At 37.3% G+C, this 16,779-nt stretch overlaps 1 protein-coding gene across 1 annotated transcript in view; it reads left to right on the plus strand.

Moving 5' to 3' along the window:
* AK5 (adenylate kinase 5) overlaps window positions 1-16,779 on the plus strand; it is a gene marked incomplete at its 3' end in the record, with an annotated part of 42,885 nt that overhangs the window by 25,232 nt on the left and 874 nt on the right. The gene's annotated exons all lie outside the window — the stretch shown is intronic.

Here is a 16,779-nt window from a genome sequence, read left to right on the forward strand (position 1 = left end):
GAGAAATGTGGGTCCTGCAGTCTTTTCACTAACTCTCAAGGTCAATCCAGATCTTATCGATAGGAAATTGTTACACAAAGGCATGATCTGAACCTCCACCCTGCTTCCAGGTCCTGATGGCAACAACTGCCTGGCACCTCTCCCAAACCAGAATCTGGCTCCAAGAGTCATCTTCTCAGTGGAGAAACTTGCATCTGGTTTGGGAGAACACAGAATTTGTTTTCATGGTAGTGGTACGTGCTCTCATCCATGCAGTTTTACATTAAACAGCCCTTAAAAAGAAAATTAAACAATCCCACACCCCTTTCCCTGAAATAATGCTTGCTATAGAGACTATTAGCCACCACCTCCCCCGTGTGCTCTCGCTCCCCCATTGCAAGCTCAGGATCTCATATACATGGCATCTGATGCCTTGGATCTTGTGTTTTGGCTGCAAATTGATACAGACTTGGCAACAATGGTTTCACTCGAACCTAGCCTCATTGTATGTGAGTGTAGCCTTTCTGCCCAGAAGTCACAGATGTGTGTTTGAACTTGCTTTGCTTTGTAGAGGGTACAACTGAGATTTCCCATTGATTGGGGCAATGCTACCACTATATTTTCGAATGCCTCAGCTGTTAAAAAATACCACAGTTGTGAGCACAGTCTTGCAGGAACATGTTAGCTTTTAAGATGACTGTTACACTGGTTCTTCAGGTACTTCTGGTTTCTTGGGCATGACCAAGTGGGGGTGTGAAGAGGAACCCAGATAGCTTGTTTGATAGCTCTTTTGAAGAAAACCTAGGGTATAAGAAAGAACCTGTATCTGTTTCCTGTGGAACTGCTGAACTAGAGACAGTCTGTGCAACACTGTTGGTTTTTACACTGTGCCTCAACACTGTTTGTTTTACCGCTTTGTGAGATACTTTAAAGAAAATACAAAAGGAGCTGTGTAAATGACATTCATGTGGAAATGTATCTAAACAAACTGTTTGTATATGTACATTTTACATGGGAAAGCTAGATGAAGAATTCGTGCATATGTGGAAGCATGAGCACCATATACACTTTCCAATTTTAAAATATTTTCAGTCTCTGATTATATGATTTATGTCAACAAGTTAAGTATATCAGAAATAGTAATGTCTGCCAGAGAACAACCAAGCTTGGAAGCGTGTCCTCTGTGTACATAGCAAGCATGGAGAAAAACCTTGAGAGTGGAAAATCTTTGCTGAGGTGAATAGCATTGCTGCAACACTATATTCTTTTCTAACTTTGGAGGAATGATGATTTAAATAAATACTAGCTCTTTGAAATCTGCCCTGCCCGCTATATGCCCCATAGCTTGAATGAAGAAGTAGATTTTGAAAAAAGACATAAACTTTGACAAGTCTGGCTATAGAATTAGTGATTGATGACTCCAGAAGGAGAGAGAGAATGCTGTTTCTGATAGCCATACTATCCTAGATTTTATCCATCTCTGGCACTCTGAAAACTGGTATGTGTTTAAAATTAACAGAGGTATTTTACAGATCTGAAGCTAAAGCTAAGAGAAGTAATTAAGCCAAGTTATCATGCAGAGAAATGAACTGCAGGAAACGTTTAAAAACCCATGCCCTACATATTCTTCAAGTTATTTTAAACAGTTCATCTTAAGGTAATTAAGCTGTGTCTTTGAGTGAATATTAGCTTCCAATTTCCTTTTTATAGTTAAAGTGAGGCTTAAAGAAGATTAACTTTTCTTATTTAGAGGAGACTTATATTAGGAAACGCGCTTGGAGAAAATACCACATCTCTGGGAAGTCCTTTTGTATTGAATCAGGAATACTTGGCATCCATAAGCAAACTTCACTATCCTAAACCACACCTGATTTTGTGAACATCCAGCAGAAGAACTAAAGCTGCATTTCAACCATGCTTTGCTGCAAATGTTAAAATGCCACCTTCTTACCAGAAGTTCCATTAGTGATTTCTAGCTCTGATTACCACTGATGGATCTTCCCTATGAAAAATTTATAGCCAGTGCCTTCCCAACTTCATGGCAAAACCATTTTGCTGCCATTTGATCAAAAAATTCTGGATATCACTTCATGCAGGTTCCTGCATTAGTAGAATCAGAATGGTCTTTCAGCTCTCACTCTCACTGTCCTATTAAAATGTTACTACACCAGTGTCTCATGCCCTACAATTCCAGTACTTAACATCCTAGTTTCCTGAATCTCAGGCTAGTATCATTAGCTATTGTTAAATATTTCTATTTCCTTATGGACACAGCAACTGAATATTTGTTCTGATACCAACTCAACTTTGATTTAAATGGGTGAAAAGAGACTGAGTGAACTGGCCTCTAGTCATGAGATCTAGTATCATTCTGTAATTACACTGCATGAAAGAGAGGGGACACATAAAAGATGACACTTTTTACTTTTAAAGGCATCATAAAGATAAATTGATTCACATTTGTGTATACCATGGGTATTGTATTGATGGAAGCCGTTTAAGAGTCAAAATGGAGAAGAGACACTCAGACTGTCAGCAGAAAGTCTGATGCAATTAAACTGCTGGATCTGTTCTGGCATATTTTTTTTTAGGATTCTGCAGTCTTGTTTCAGCATTTAGGCTTAACAGGACAGGGTTAGACACATCTACACTGTTGGTGGAGAACTGAGAGAGCTGAAAAGCTACTCATCCATTCTGATTCAGGCAATACACCACACTAGACAGTACTACAGTGAGAAAAATAGCCTTCTCTCAGTACACCTTCCCCTTTGCAGAATGTGCTTTAGAATGTTTCTGATAGCTCTTTGGAGAATTTTGTGGTTTTTTTCTAATACAACCAAACAGCTTTGATTGATAAACTGTATGAAATATTTCAGATCTAGGGAACACCACAGTTGTGTTAACTCAGCACTTCACTGAAGTAATAAATCCTTTTTTCTAAAATTCATGGATACTTACACATCAGATAGCCACTAATATGAATATTTTATTCTTTGTAACTGGTACACCATTTAGTGTTAGCACAAACATCTCTGCACAGCGTTGCCTTGTACCATATAGACATAACCTAAAGTTCTTGGCAAAGACACCCTTGTGAACCCTCCACAGTTTGTCTTCCCTATAACTAAGCATGTTTCCTTATCCTCTTGCACAGTTATTTCCTTTCTACTCCCACGGTTAACATTTGTACCTTTCCATCTGATACAGGACTGCAGTTTGTTTCAGTAATGGCCACTGAATATAAATATCTGTTCCCTTTGTTGTCACCAGATCATTTTCTGCAATCGAGTAATCTACTTAAAATGGGAAAAGAAACCTCACAAGACATGACTATAACGCTGCAATCCCAATTATTGTTGTAATTTTCCATGAAGAAAGAACTGTTGTCTCCATTCTCAATGGTTAATCTCTTTTTATTCCAACTACATGGTTATTCATGCCAATCACAGTATAGCAGAGGACTTAATGTGTGAAATGTGGCATCTTTTCACTGTAATTTGCTGTGATTTATATATCTAGAATTGGTCATACATATGTTACCTCTTGATCCTTTTTGTTAAAAATATAATTGCTAAAAATACATCGTTTTTAGGCAAATCTTGAAATTTTTTCATTATGTCCTTCACTGGATTTTTCCTCCTGTCTTTAACTCGAATGTCAAATTGAAACTTCATATTCATGTTTTAAATACCAGTAGTTCAAAATTCTCTGCTCTGTCTAGCAAGTCAAGGCTTGTCTTTTCTTATATTCTACCATCCATTGTCTTTTGGTAATAATATGGACTTTGTAATGCCGAGGTCATCTCCTTCTCCTACCACTGCAAAATGCCAATTACGCAATTTAAAACCATACTTGTTACTAGTTTCCTACTGTGTCCTGCTTTCTGTGGTTTTTTGGTCTGCTTTACTGGAAAGAACAGACTTCTGTACAAATGCAGAGCCCTTACAAAAAGGGAACCTGGAATGTGAGCAACACTGTTTTTAGTCAAGTTATTTATTAAATTTTCAGTCCTTAATACACTGAAAATCCAGTAATCCTCTTTGCACCTTATTGCAAGAATTTCACTACATAAATTCTAAATAATACAGATCCACATAAACCTAAGGCAGCTTGTTTCTGTTTCTTTTACAAGAACATTATCTCTGCTGTCCTTCAGGGTAGGTATGTCACCTTAGTCTGCTGTAACGGCCACTAAAGGTTTTGTGCATCCTTTAGCTTTCATCTCTAACCTTGTTTGTGGGGCATAAGACACAAATGAGCTCAATTCCAGTACTGTGAACAGAGGCTTTTCTTCATTGTGCAATTCATGTTCTCTCATATCTCTTGAACTTTATAAAGAGGGTCAGGAGCCATGTGGTTTCTGAAATGAGTTTGGTTTTAAGAACTATTCATTATATCCTTAAACTACAGCCAGGAGACCACTCAGAAAAATCGCTAAATTTAGTAGGGTGAGTGAAATACAGAATAAATTAAACATATCTGGGTATTCTGTCATAGGTTGGATTAGGACTTGGTAACAGAAACCATGCCAGTGTTTCTTGGGAAGAAACTAAGGGCATACTAACACCCTTAGCTTAACAACCAGTTATGTTAGAAAGAACTTTACATAGAGTTTATTTAATAGCTTCATGTGAAGGTGCACAACAATTTGTTATAATGCCATTCTGATAACATACCTTGTAAATATGAATCATTATTTAAGTTAAAGGTTACAGTTGCTCTTTTTACTTTGAGCAAAGTTCAGAAAAATTGCAGAATTCCCTTTTCCCCATGAATTGCACAAGTGCAGTGAACTTTGCTGATTTTAAAAAAATAAAAAGTGTTCTGAAAAAAGATTTACTAGCAAATGACTGATATTTGAGGTATAAAACGCAACATAACTCCAATCTTTTTCAAATATATGATTTGGCTTGAGAATGAATAAGGACAAATAAAATAAGTCTTAAGCAGAGGTAGAAGCTTGTGATAATTTATTCACTGGAGTAAGGATGGGACATAATTATGGAAAGCAAGTCATTCTCTACCTCAGTGACTATACATTTACCAAAGTTGTACAGCTTAGAGAAGGGTATGTAGGAAACCTTTTGCAAATTAAATCACAGGCAAATACTCAGGATCTTCATTACGTGAGGTAATAGAGTATTGAGTTCACATCAGGGAATTGCTTAAAAATTAGTGGCTGTGCAAAATCAATCGCTTGTAGAGCCAGCACACAGAAATGGGCTCTCTGCAGACTCTCACTTTCCATGCTAAAGAAAGCAGTTAGTCAGTTCCCCTACTCCCTTGGCATAATTTTAATAGAGTAAGCTTTACAAAGAATTAGGATCTGCCTTTAAATTCTTTTTCTTTCACAGTGTAAACTACTCTCAAAACTAATAGAATTAAATAAGAGATTACAGTTCTCTGGAAATTTGGATGGTGACTTCCAAAAGTTTCTGGCAGCTAGAACACTATAGTCCAAGTAGAAGGAAATTTTCCCTTTCCTTCTTTGTTGTGATGACTTTATGGAATGCAAACATTTTTTCAACTTAAGATTTGGAAAACTAGTCTTAAAAACTAGCATATCTGAATGGTCTTGAAAACTCCGCAAATCTTATTTTTGTTGTATAAATTATCACAATTCCACTTTTAGAGGGAGTCTCAATATTGATATTTCTTGCTTGATATTTATCATGCCCACTGGAGAAGACTGTGTCCCTTAGAATGAAAAAATAGTTTACCTTTGATATAATACTCCATAAGAGTTTGAAGATCTAATGACATTTATGGTATGCAAAAGGAGGGAATTGTATTAATGATTATTAATTAGGAGTGAGACCCACCAACTGAATTTGACACGTGTAATGCCATATATTATATTACTTAAAAATAGGACAGGTAGCCAAAGCATGTCAGAAAACTGAGTTCAGCGCAGAAACCTGACCCGAGGTTCAGGCTTAAGATCATCTGGGGTATTTTGTTTAAAAAGATTTTTACAGTCAGATTATCCATTATCATCTCATTCAGAATTAAAACAAAAAATGTTCTAGAAAGTGATGTTAAAAATACCTTGTTTTCTACCTCACTACAGCTTAAACCAAACAAAATGAGGGTGGGAACTAAAATCCCCCCCAATCTCTTTTGTAAGCAAACATATCAGGAAGTATTCACATTGTCTTTTTTCCCCCACTTTAAGTAATTTCACTGCAAAGGTAAAGAAATCTTCATTTTCTTGAGTGCCTTTTGTTTAATTAGAATCTTAAACAGAAAACAAATGCAGTAAAAGACATCTTTAAGCCTAGTATCAACCAAATTGAAACTATACATTCGGGGCAATCCCAAGCACAAATAGAGGCTGGGCAAGAATGGGTTGAGAGCAGCCCTGAAAAGGATGACCTGGGGGTGTTGATTGATGAGAAGCTCAACATGACCCAGCAGTGTGTGCCTGCAGCCCAGAAAGCCAACCATGTCCTGGACTGCATCAAAAGAAGCATGACCAGCAGGTCGAGGGAGGTGGTCACAAGGTGCTCAGAGGGCTGGAGCACCTCTCCTGTGAAGACAGGCTGAGAGAATTGGGATTGTTCAGCTGGAGAAGAGAAGGCTCCAGGGAGACCTTGGAGCAGCTTCCAGTACTTAAAGGGGCTGACAAGAAATCTGGAGAGGGACTTTTTTTCAAGGACATGTAGAGCACAGACACTATTGTCATATTACAGACATTTTCTGAAAATATCCATGTCCCTCTTCAGACTTCACTTCCCAAGTCAGGGTGAGCTGCCCGTGTTTTCTCATTTGTACTTTTTATTTTCTTGATCAGTATAGTTGCCATTCTCTGCACTCCTTTTTGAGAAGACATCCCTTGGACATTTCCCATTATATTATTTAGTGCTTCCCTACAATTATGTTTTATTTAATAGACTCTGAGTAGAAATATTGTCAAAAGCTTTTGAAAAGTTAAATAAATTATGTCAATCAGTTCCACTTCATCTATTTTTTTATGATATTTAAAAAATGTTTTCTGCCTACATAATCACATGGGATTTTGTCCTACATTTGGTTCCAGAAAATACACACTAGATGCAAGAATGTCATATTCCATGATGACTAAAGCAATAGTTTCTGTCACTACCTCCTTAGCTCGCCAACTTTCATTTATAAACCAAATAGTCTCCTTTGTGCTCTGAAACAACATCCTCCAATAATTTAGACAGATAAACAAAACTTTCTGGTACAGATATTAAAATAGCAGTGCTCTCACTTTTTGCTGCAGGAAACAAATTCATGTCCTTTCTGACGCAGTACAATTGGAATTTGTTTTTGTGAGCCCATCCTGAACTCAAACTGGCATTTGCTGAATACTGTTATTCCAATGCCATTTACAAAGTTTATTAATCTAGAGACCACCACTGGAAACACTGGGTCAGAATTTATTTAAATACCCAGGAACTGTTTAGCTGGCAACGAAAATATATATTTGTCTTCCAAGGAAGATAGAATCACAGAATGGTTTGGGTTGGAAAGGACCTTAAGATCATCCCATGGGCAGGGAAAAAACAGGAAAAGCTAATAATTTTCAAATGTTCTGCTTTTTATAATCTGAAATTCTACTATTGCGAATAAATTACCCATATTGCTAAGATCTTAGACACCTACAAATATTGAATTATTTCCTGAATTAAAGGCAGATTTTGCATATAAGAACCCCACAGCAGCTAATGTTTAAGCTTATGGTATACCCCATGCTTGTTCTTGCGTCCAAGCCATTAGTTCTCGTGCTTTATTAACTAATTACATTTGCAGTAGAAATTAACTCAGGACTTTTCTTGTTAGCCTTCAGTTGGTAGTTAAACTGTGATAAAACACAGGCGAAAGTAATATTTTTGGTAATAGTTGTTATGACATCATCTAATGGTAAAAGACCAACCTACAATATTTTGCTATTTTTCATTCAGAAGCTCTGCCACAAAAGCCAACAGGAGAAATACCGTTGATCTTGAAAACAAAATACTTGGTGTATTTGGCAGCGGTATCAACACTTTTCATTGAAGCAGAGTGCAAATTATCACTGGAAGAAAATAATATTTATAGGAAGAAATGTTTTTTATTTCTGAGTTTTTCTAAGATGTATTTTAGTTGCCTTATTTGAATTGCAGTTGTTGATTGTATGGATGTTCCCTGGGAAACCATTGTTGCTATATATTTATTTGGGGTGCCTGCCTGCAATCTGTATCTGCCGTGGGAGCTGATACTAGAAAATGATTTGGTTTTGTTTTAAATATAAGGCACAGTGACACAGAAGCTCCAAGAGCAATACAGGCAGGAGAAAACAGGTATTGTTTAAACTTCATTCAGGAAAACATCTGTCTACACACAAACGTATTAATTAATGTCTTGAAGCTTTAGGGCTCATTCTCTTTGGGAAATACTGTTGCACTCAATATTGAAAACTAAAGGTATTGAGAAAAGCATTTATTTGAACATATCAGTGATCAGAGCTGTTTCACTGAGCTGGGTGCTCTGGGAATGGGAACATCTCATGGGGTACCAGAGGAAATAGTAGTATTACAGTGTAGCAACCAGCCCTTAACTGGTTTATCACCAAAGAGTCTCTTGTTTTACATGAAATAGGGTGAGTTCCCAGGAACTCCCGAAGAACAAGGACACATCCAAGCCCCATCAGAAGCCTTCCTAGGTAAAGATGGAAAAAAAACCTACTGGAGGACAAGCATTATTGCTGTGGAATGAAAAAACAAAGGCATTTGGGGAAGAGTCAAGTAATTCTAGATCTTCCTGTAATGCCACTGAACTGAATATAGCAAACTGACAACTGCAGCTGTTATCAGCTGAGCTTCATGAGACTTGTTTGTGCTGTTCTGCCCTTTGCCTAGGTTTCAAAATACTGAATTTTACATTAACGCTTCATCTGCAGTGTCACTGTGAGCTCCAGTAATTTAAGAGGAAAGAATGGATATTGCAAGCTAAGACACAGAGGGCTGTGTCTTAGACTGACTGTCTGTAATCACTAATGTCTTTCCCTTCCTGTAGGGTTAGGTGCATTAAAGTAAAAAAATCAAACAATTTATTCTAGTCACAGTGGTGACCAGAGTAAGATGATCTCTCCTTCAGGCTGAATGTTTTCCAGGGTTCTACAGGAACTGAGTGACAAATAAATCATGGAGCATCTCCTAACTCAGACTGTAATTCAGTTTTCTATTCAAGCTCTCCAGTAGTGATTTGTCTTGATGCTTGACATGACTGTTCTGTTTTTTTGTAATTGCCTCTCTAAGGGCAATTCTGCAATTCTATGAATTCCCTTTAAAAAGCAAACACATAGTGAAAATTACTCCAACAGTGGAAAGCATATATTTTAAAAATAAGGAGGGTTTGTGCTTTCAAGGTAGGAAAGGTCTCTATACGTGTATGTGCTAAAGCATCTCCTGATTCTAGTTAATCTTCAAAAATTATTAATATAGCTGACTTTGATATAGGATCTGCTGGACAGAGGTAATACATATTAAGGAGCAAATTTTCAATCATTGCAAAGTGGATACGCATAGAGAGTTCATATGTAGAGATACTGGCTGTATTTAGGGCTTGAAAAGTTACTCCTAGAAGCTGACTAGTCAGATAACCCAGAACAAACACGTATGAATCATGGGCCATAAATACTATGTGAACTGATGCATATGGTGCCTAATTTGGTTCTGATTTCTGATGTCAACTTCAGAAACAAAAAGAATACGTACTGTAGGGGCCATAGTAGTGTAGAGAAATAGCTGAAACATTGTGAATTGTTTATTATTATGTTAAACTGACGTCAGCTTAAAAAAGTTAAAAGAGTTACAAATATAGTGGAGAACAATGCCTGTTGGAAACTCACAGCTCCTCTAAGGAAAAACATGATGCAGAAACGATTTCAGAAATAAAACAGCAATATATTTGCTTTCAACATAATAGTCACCAGCTATCCAGATGAATATCTCTATTGGGAAAAAAAATTAACCAGCCAGTGCTCTTAAATATTTGCTCAGACAGAAAAGCTTTTCATCTTGGTGTTATGAAAAGTATGTAAGTTCTAAAACCACCCTGTGGCACCACTTCCTCCATCAGGTTCTCTACCAAACAAGTAATTGCTTTCCTCCCAGTTCATTAATATTTTACCTACAATGCCACCAAATTATCACTTTCTGCTGTCACCCCCAATCACATCTAGCTGTCCTTCAGTTTGCCCATTTCCTGCTCTACAAGAGCCTATAATTGCAGTGTCTTTCCCATCAACTCTCGCCACCACATTGCCCAAGGCACTCATTTTTAACAGCTGAAAACTGTTATGTCAAGGTGTTGCTCAACATCGTCGTAGCATAAAGACAGAACTTCTCACTCTTTCTGCCTATCGAAAGCTATTACTCCACATAAACCTACAAAGATGGGCTATTACTTCTGCTTCTTACTGTTTCTTCAGATAGTACATAGCATTTACCTGGTGTCATAGTGTTCCATATCATGAGTTCCATATCACAAGCTGGCTTAACCGACTTTTCCTGTGAAGGGAATTAACCTGTCAGAACATCTTCAAACTTGTGCATCATGGCACTAAGTTCTTGACTTTAGTGTGAAATAACAGAAAATAATTTTAAGAGGAAAAAAACCCAAAGCGTCTCTTTTGTAGTAATTGTGTTGTCTATGTACTGCCAAATTAATAGAACAGGGAGATGATTAGCAATGGAACAAGTGTCATGATATCGTCTTCTGTACTAATGTGGGAGTGAGCCAGAATCAGACATAAATTTTGCAATTCATATCAGCTATAACAAAATCCCTAAATCTATTCAGGGTCCATCTCTTTGTTTCTAGAGGAGCAGAGCAGGTTTGAGCTCTCTCTGCATATAGGTGTGCAGGTTGTTTATTTTCACATTTTGCAGTATAAAGCAGTTAGTATAGTTTCCATTATAACTGCTTATATACTCTTTCTGAAGGTCATTTTAGTTCTCACTAATGTTACTGGAAGATATTATTTGAATTGGATGGTTTAATTTTAATTTTTTATTACAATACTGGATTCCGTCCATGTGTGTTCAAAAATCACATACTTAGTGGCTTCAAATTGCACCTGTTTTGAGTAAATAAGGTTGGGATAAACAAAAACTAGCAGCAGCACCTGCAAAACTATCAGCTCCACTCAGAGCTGGTGAACATTCAGCCTGACACTTGTTTACAAGTAGCACTTGTATCAATAGACACTCAGTTGACAAATGGAACTTGAGAAACTCTAATGATAAAGTCTGGGGACTCTGCAGTGATTTCTGAATCCTCTGTGGAACTCCTGTGGTAAAAAATAAGGTGCTAATTGGTTTATTTTAGATAAGCCGGAGTATTCCTTAAGATTGTATTAATGGTGACAAAATCTCCATTCAGTTTCTTTTCTAAATTTCTGTCCAATACAAATTTATGACCTCTGCTAATTGCATGATTTTTTATTAATCACTGGTAAGCTCTAGTGTAATTTCAGTTGTAGTTTGTCTTCTGTACTGGATACAAAATCATATAAAAAATTAATCTGAGATCTGAGAATATTTGATATAAAAGACAAAAAATAATAGAATTAAACAAGTGGATTACAGAGAAATATGTCTTCCCTATGTCCCCTTCCCCCATTTTATGGTGTTCTGGAGGTTTTTTGTTTCTGTTTTGGTGTTTTTTGAAGAGTATTGTTAAAAGTTGGGGCAGGCACTGCAGCTGCTCATTGGGGCGGTGGAGCTGGTGGCAGGGTGGTGGGGAACTGCGTCCTACTGCCTGCGGCTCCCCCAGGGGGGTTTTTTTGGAGGGTTGGAACTAGATGATCTTAAGGTCCTTTCAAACTCAAACCATTCTAAGATTCTGTGAGTACTTTATAATAGGGAAATGTTCCCTGCATTCCCAGTCTGCACATTACAGCTTCATTCATCAATCCCTCTCTATTATTTTTTGTATACAAGGCTTCAACTCTTTTTTCCAGTTCTCCCTTCCCAATGGTTATTACCCTACCTTATGTATTTTTCCTCACATATTTTTACTGTTTCCCCATGTTGCTGATTTTTTTAAAATTCCTTTTTCTCCAGTTCTGTAGCAGTAACTGCACCAGTCAGTTAGCTTGTAATTATTAAGAGAAGCAAACTAGGGATGGAGCAACATTAATAAAAGGATTTCTACGGGCGTGTCTGAGAATCATAAAGCAGCGCTTCTATACTCATATGTGTCTCACTTCACTTTTAAGTATTACCAAGGGTAAAATAAAACTATTTCTTTTTTATTTTCACCCCTTCAGGAACAAACCCTTGCCTAAATAAGTCTGAATGAAAACAGTGAGTTGTTCTTGTCACAGTTGTTGCCACTAGCACCAAAAAATCATTATAAGTTGCTCAATCTTACGAATCTCTGTATGTTACCACCTAAAGGATTGTCAACCGTTCTACCAAAAACTACCAACACTTCAAGGACAGTGGTACAATCAGACTTCTAAACTAGCTATCTGTTTGAAAAGCATGGGATAACTGTGACACAAGTTTTGTGTCACACCCTCCTCTGTTTCAGGTGACAATATTTGGATGATTTCTCCACTTGCTAAACAATAACTGTATTTCATTTCCACGTATAGCTGGTTAATGATTATAAAGTTAGAAGTGACAGCTATGGCTATATAGAGCAATTTTTAAACTGCAGACTCTAATTAATTCTTTTTAGGAACAGTATGTAAATTTTTCAATTCATGGGGAAACCATTGCCAATTATGATTAATTAAGCAGTAAAGAAACTGGCATAGGAATAACTTTTGCTGCTTGCTTCAATTCTGAATTTGACTCACTTGTTCTTCATCCTTGCATATTACAATTCTGTCTGCTTCATATAACAACAACTTCTAAAATTTCTCTATCCCATACAAAGGTACAGGAAACATATTTTTCAACTTTCTCCAATCTCAGCCTAATTCTTCCCTTATTAGACATGGTAGTCATGTAGTCATTCTCACAGCCCATCTGGAAGTCCCTCCAGTTTATCAGCTGTGGATACTAGCAGTGCTCTGAGCATTCGGGAGCTACCACCCCTGTGTCAAACACCACAATGTTGTTATCACTTGGCTTACATTCAGCACTCCTGTTCCTACATCTAATTAGACTCCCTGACTAGGCAGCACAGCCCAAGTCCTGTTCACTTAATTGTTCACTATAAATCTCCCTTCAGAGAGACTGCTTTGTCTAACCAAAAAAAAAAAAAACAAAAAAAAAAAAAATCCACTCTCCTATTTATATGACTGAAGGTCTGGTGGCCTATTTTCCACAGCCAAAGATCAGTCAAGCACCACAGGAAGGCCCCTACCTGAGGATGTGACTTAAAATAAAACTCAAAGCAACTCCTTTGGGTTTTTTTCATAACACCACTGACTACAATGGTCAGAGGCATAGCAGTCCGTACTCACTCCTGCTCTTGAAGACCAGTGATAACTTCCTACTGAGGCAAGTCAAAGAGGTCAAAAGATCACATATGGATACCTTGTAGCAAGTGGGTCTAATAATCAGGTCACCTGTACTGTTAAATGTACAATATTTAGGGCATTTCTACCTGCAATATGTTTCAATGACTGAGAAAACACTCAAGACACATATGAATTGCAGTTATTGTTTGAGTCTTTGCCAACAAAGAGAGCAAATAGAGCATTCATCGTCCAATTCCTGTACTCATATTTGATTTTGAGGTGGATGGGAATATTGCCATAGAGCAATTAGCCCAATGTTATTATTTTAATTTGGACATGGTTTATTTTCTTTTCACTGACATCCATCATGTTCTAAAATAGAGGACGTTGTCATCTACTATTGCAAATGTTATTTAACTACGCTTATTTGCTTGGGGGGGTTTAATGCTTTCTCCATGTCTAACTTTATTTCAAAGTGCACAAGGAAGAATTTCGTTTGAGTCTGCTGCAGTCAGATTTCTTTCTAGTTTCCCTGTGCTCTAATTAGAAAGACTATTATGATCTCCCTTTATTTTGGGGCTGTCATTTTGGATAAGCCACCTGCAGAGACTAGCAGTGGCATTAGGGGTGAATCAGTCTGCAGGGGGCAGTGTCAGGCTGAATCACTTCACCCTCATCCAAAATTCTAGTTCACTGCAGTTTCCTTGGTGTTTCCCCTGGATACAAGAGGAAAAAGCTGGTTTTATTTAAAAAAACAAAACAAAACAGCAAACCAAACCCATACATATAGAGGTATATTTGGTATTACCAAAACTCTGTTTATCATCATTGACCAGTGAGATTCACAATGTTCAACAACTCAGGCAATTTTTCTGTGAAGCTCCTTCTGTTGGCTGGGATTTGTTGGGCTTTTATTTAGAAACACTAATCATTTTCTCTCTGAGAGCAGCAAGTACAACCTGCTTTCCCTAGAACAATTATTTACAGCACAGAAGATGTGGAAAATGTTTTCCATCATTTTTAGGTATAACTGTGCCAGCATCAAATCCTCCAATTCAACTATGTTCACAAGAAACTGGGATGAACTTCCCATAAAATCCATCATTCTGCCAGTCACCGTTTATTAAAATTAAAAATCAATATATGCTGAGGTACATGACTTCTACTGGTAATTTCTTTACTTAATTGTGATGTCAGAGCAAAGCAAAACTAGCTGAAAATCAGCTGAAAGGAAATCTTAGATGATCTTAAGGTCCTTTCCAACCATAATCATTCTATGATTCTATGATTCAGAGATCTGTTCTTGTTCATGCTTTAATCCTTGCGATGTGTTCCCCCAAACCAGGTGGAAGCAGAACTGTAGTATTTGGTGTAACTACAGTGTGTGGGAGTTGTAAATTCACATCCTCCCAAATGATGCTTTATTACCTCTTCCTCCCACAGAAACACCATTATTGAACTGACTGAGGAGAGAAAAGGTAGAAAAAGCCTCTGGTACTTTACCTTGTCATACAGAGATAAACCTTGAAAGCAGGACCACTCATAAAAGTGATGTGGAGATTGCTGCCCAGCAGTTGGGCAGGGGAAAGACTTTACTGGATTCTTACCAAACATAGCCCCCAGATGTTCTTCAGAAAGGTTTGTGAAGCCTTTCTTGGCTCAGAGATTAGGCTGGTTCTTAAAGGAATATCATTCTCTTGTCCTCCGAGGTCCTCCCTCATCTTTCCCAGTCCAGCAAAACAGAAATAGTGAAGTACAAGACTGCCATTAGTGCCTCTTTGAGGTAAACACTGTAGAGAGAGTTCAAACCTGAAACCCCATTGACCTCACAGGGAAGACGTACTTTGCTTCTTCCTGTATCACTGGTAAAGATGATATCAATTCAGATAACAATACAGTTAGTGTCTTGTGTTTTTCAAGTGCTTTCACTGACATGATTAATAAAATCATATTTCTATAAAACATAGGCCTTGTCTATAATTGAACAGAGCCATCCATAAAGATACAGTAGATAATCCAGTTTCAAAGAGCTATGTTTTGAAGTTGGGATTTGTTTTCAGAGGGAAAGGAACCTATTGATTTATAGACATGTTCGGCTAAAAATACAGGTTTTACTGCTGTTTGTTCTTTGTGAATAGGGTTGTTTGAGTACCTTTTATGTTTTATTCAAGCCTCCAATAATTATCACAAGGATTTCATTTTAAAATGTTTAGCAATTCAGTGAAGCACAGAACTCACATGGTTACTTGGTTTCTTTCAAAAATAATTTCTCTTTGAAAGCCACCTTGCCTTCCTGTGGCTCAGGGTACTACAATTCTCATTTTGTGAGGGGAAAACTGAGTTTATGTGCAAGCTTCAAATAATTGGTTTTCTTCGGGTGACAATATAGGCTTTCATTACAAAACCCAGATTTTTCAGAATACTGAAGCACAGCTGGTGTTCTTTGAATGGGGGAAGTCGTTTCAAATTCTTGGAACCTTCAGAACGCTTTGAGATTGATCATGTGGTTTTTTTCATGGTAAACTGGATTATTCAGAGGAATGGTACTAATGAGAAAGCAAACCTGTCATCTCTCCAAATGTAGTGTGACCTACACAGTAACAATCAGACACAACCCAGTTACAATTCACTGGGTTTTATGTGTACCCATACCTACAAACATGATAAGTCTTCCCTAGCATATCTGATCAAACATGTACATTTTTTGCTGAGAAGCAATAGAAAAGCATATACCCACACTTCCTCAGGCACAGACTAATGCAGACATCAATACTCTTATCAATGAAGAAATTTCAAAGCTGCTGTTTGTTCATGGATAGTAAATTGCCTAACAGTAGCCCAACAATTTTAAGACATGTTCTTCCACAAGCCTCAGTTTTGACACAAGTTAAGATGTAATCCTTCCAACAGGTGAACACAAACAAATTTCTGCTTTATAAATAAAAAAATAATGCTTTGAGTTTTGAGTAACACTGAATGTCTGAAGAACTCCTTAAGAACAGATAAATGCCTGCCCACATATCACAGGATGAACTTCTCAGTGGTCCTCAGGGTCAGAGCTAGAAACTCAATTTGAAGAACCATTCAGAAAATTCTCTATATTGATGGTTATAGTAGACTTATCTATGATAGTAATGAACTCTAGGGCTGAGCTAAGCATAAAGCTAAATATTAAAACCATAAAGATTTAAATTGTGACTAATACCAATTAAGATTTGAGCACACAGATGTCTCAGTTAAGCTTGTGGGCAACAAACTTTCTACAATGGTAGCCTCACTCTGGTACACTCTGTTCTCCAACAAGCTTCTGTTTTCTTTTATTCACACAGACACAGTTTGTAGAATCATTCTTTGTCTTTTTGATGTTCTTTCCC

This window comes from Nestor notabilis, unplaced genomic scaffold (genome assembly GCF_000696875.1).
Source record: "Nestor notabilis isolate BGI_N333 unplaced genomic scaffold, ASM69687v1 scaffold14559, whole genome shotgun sequence".
Taxonomy (NCBI): domain Eukaryota; kingdom Metazoa; phylum Chordata; class Aves; order Psittaciformes; family Psittacidae; genus Nestor; species Nestor notabilis.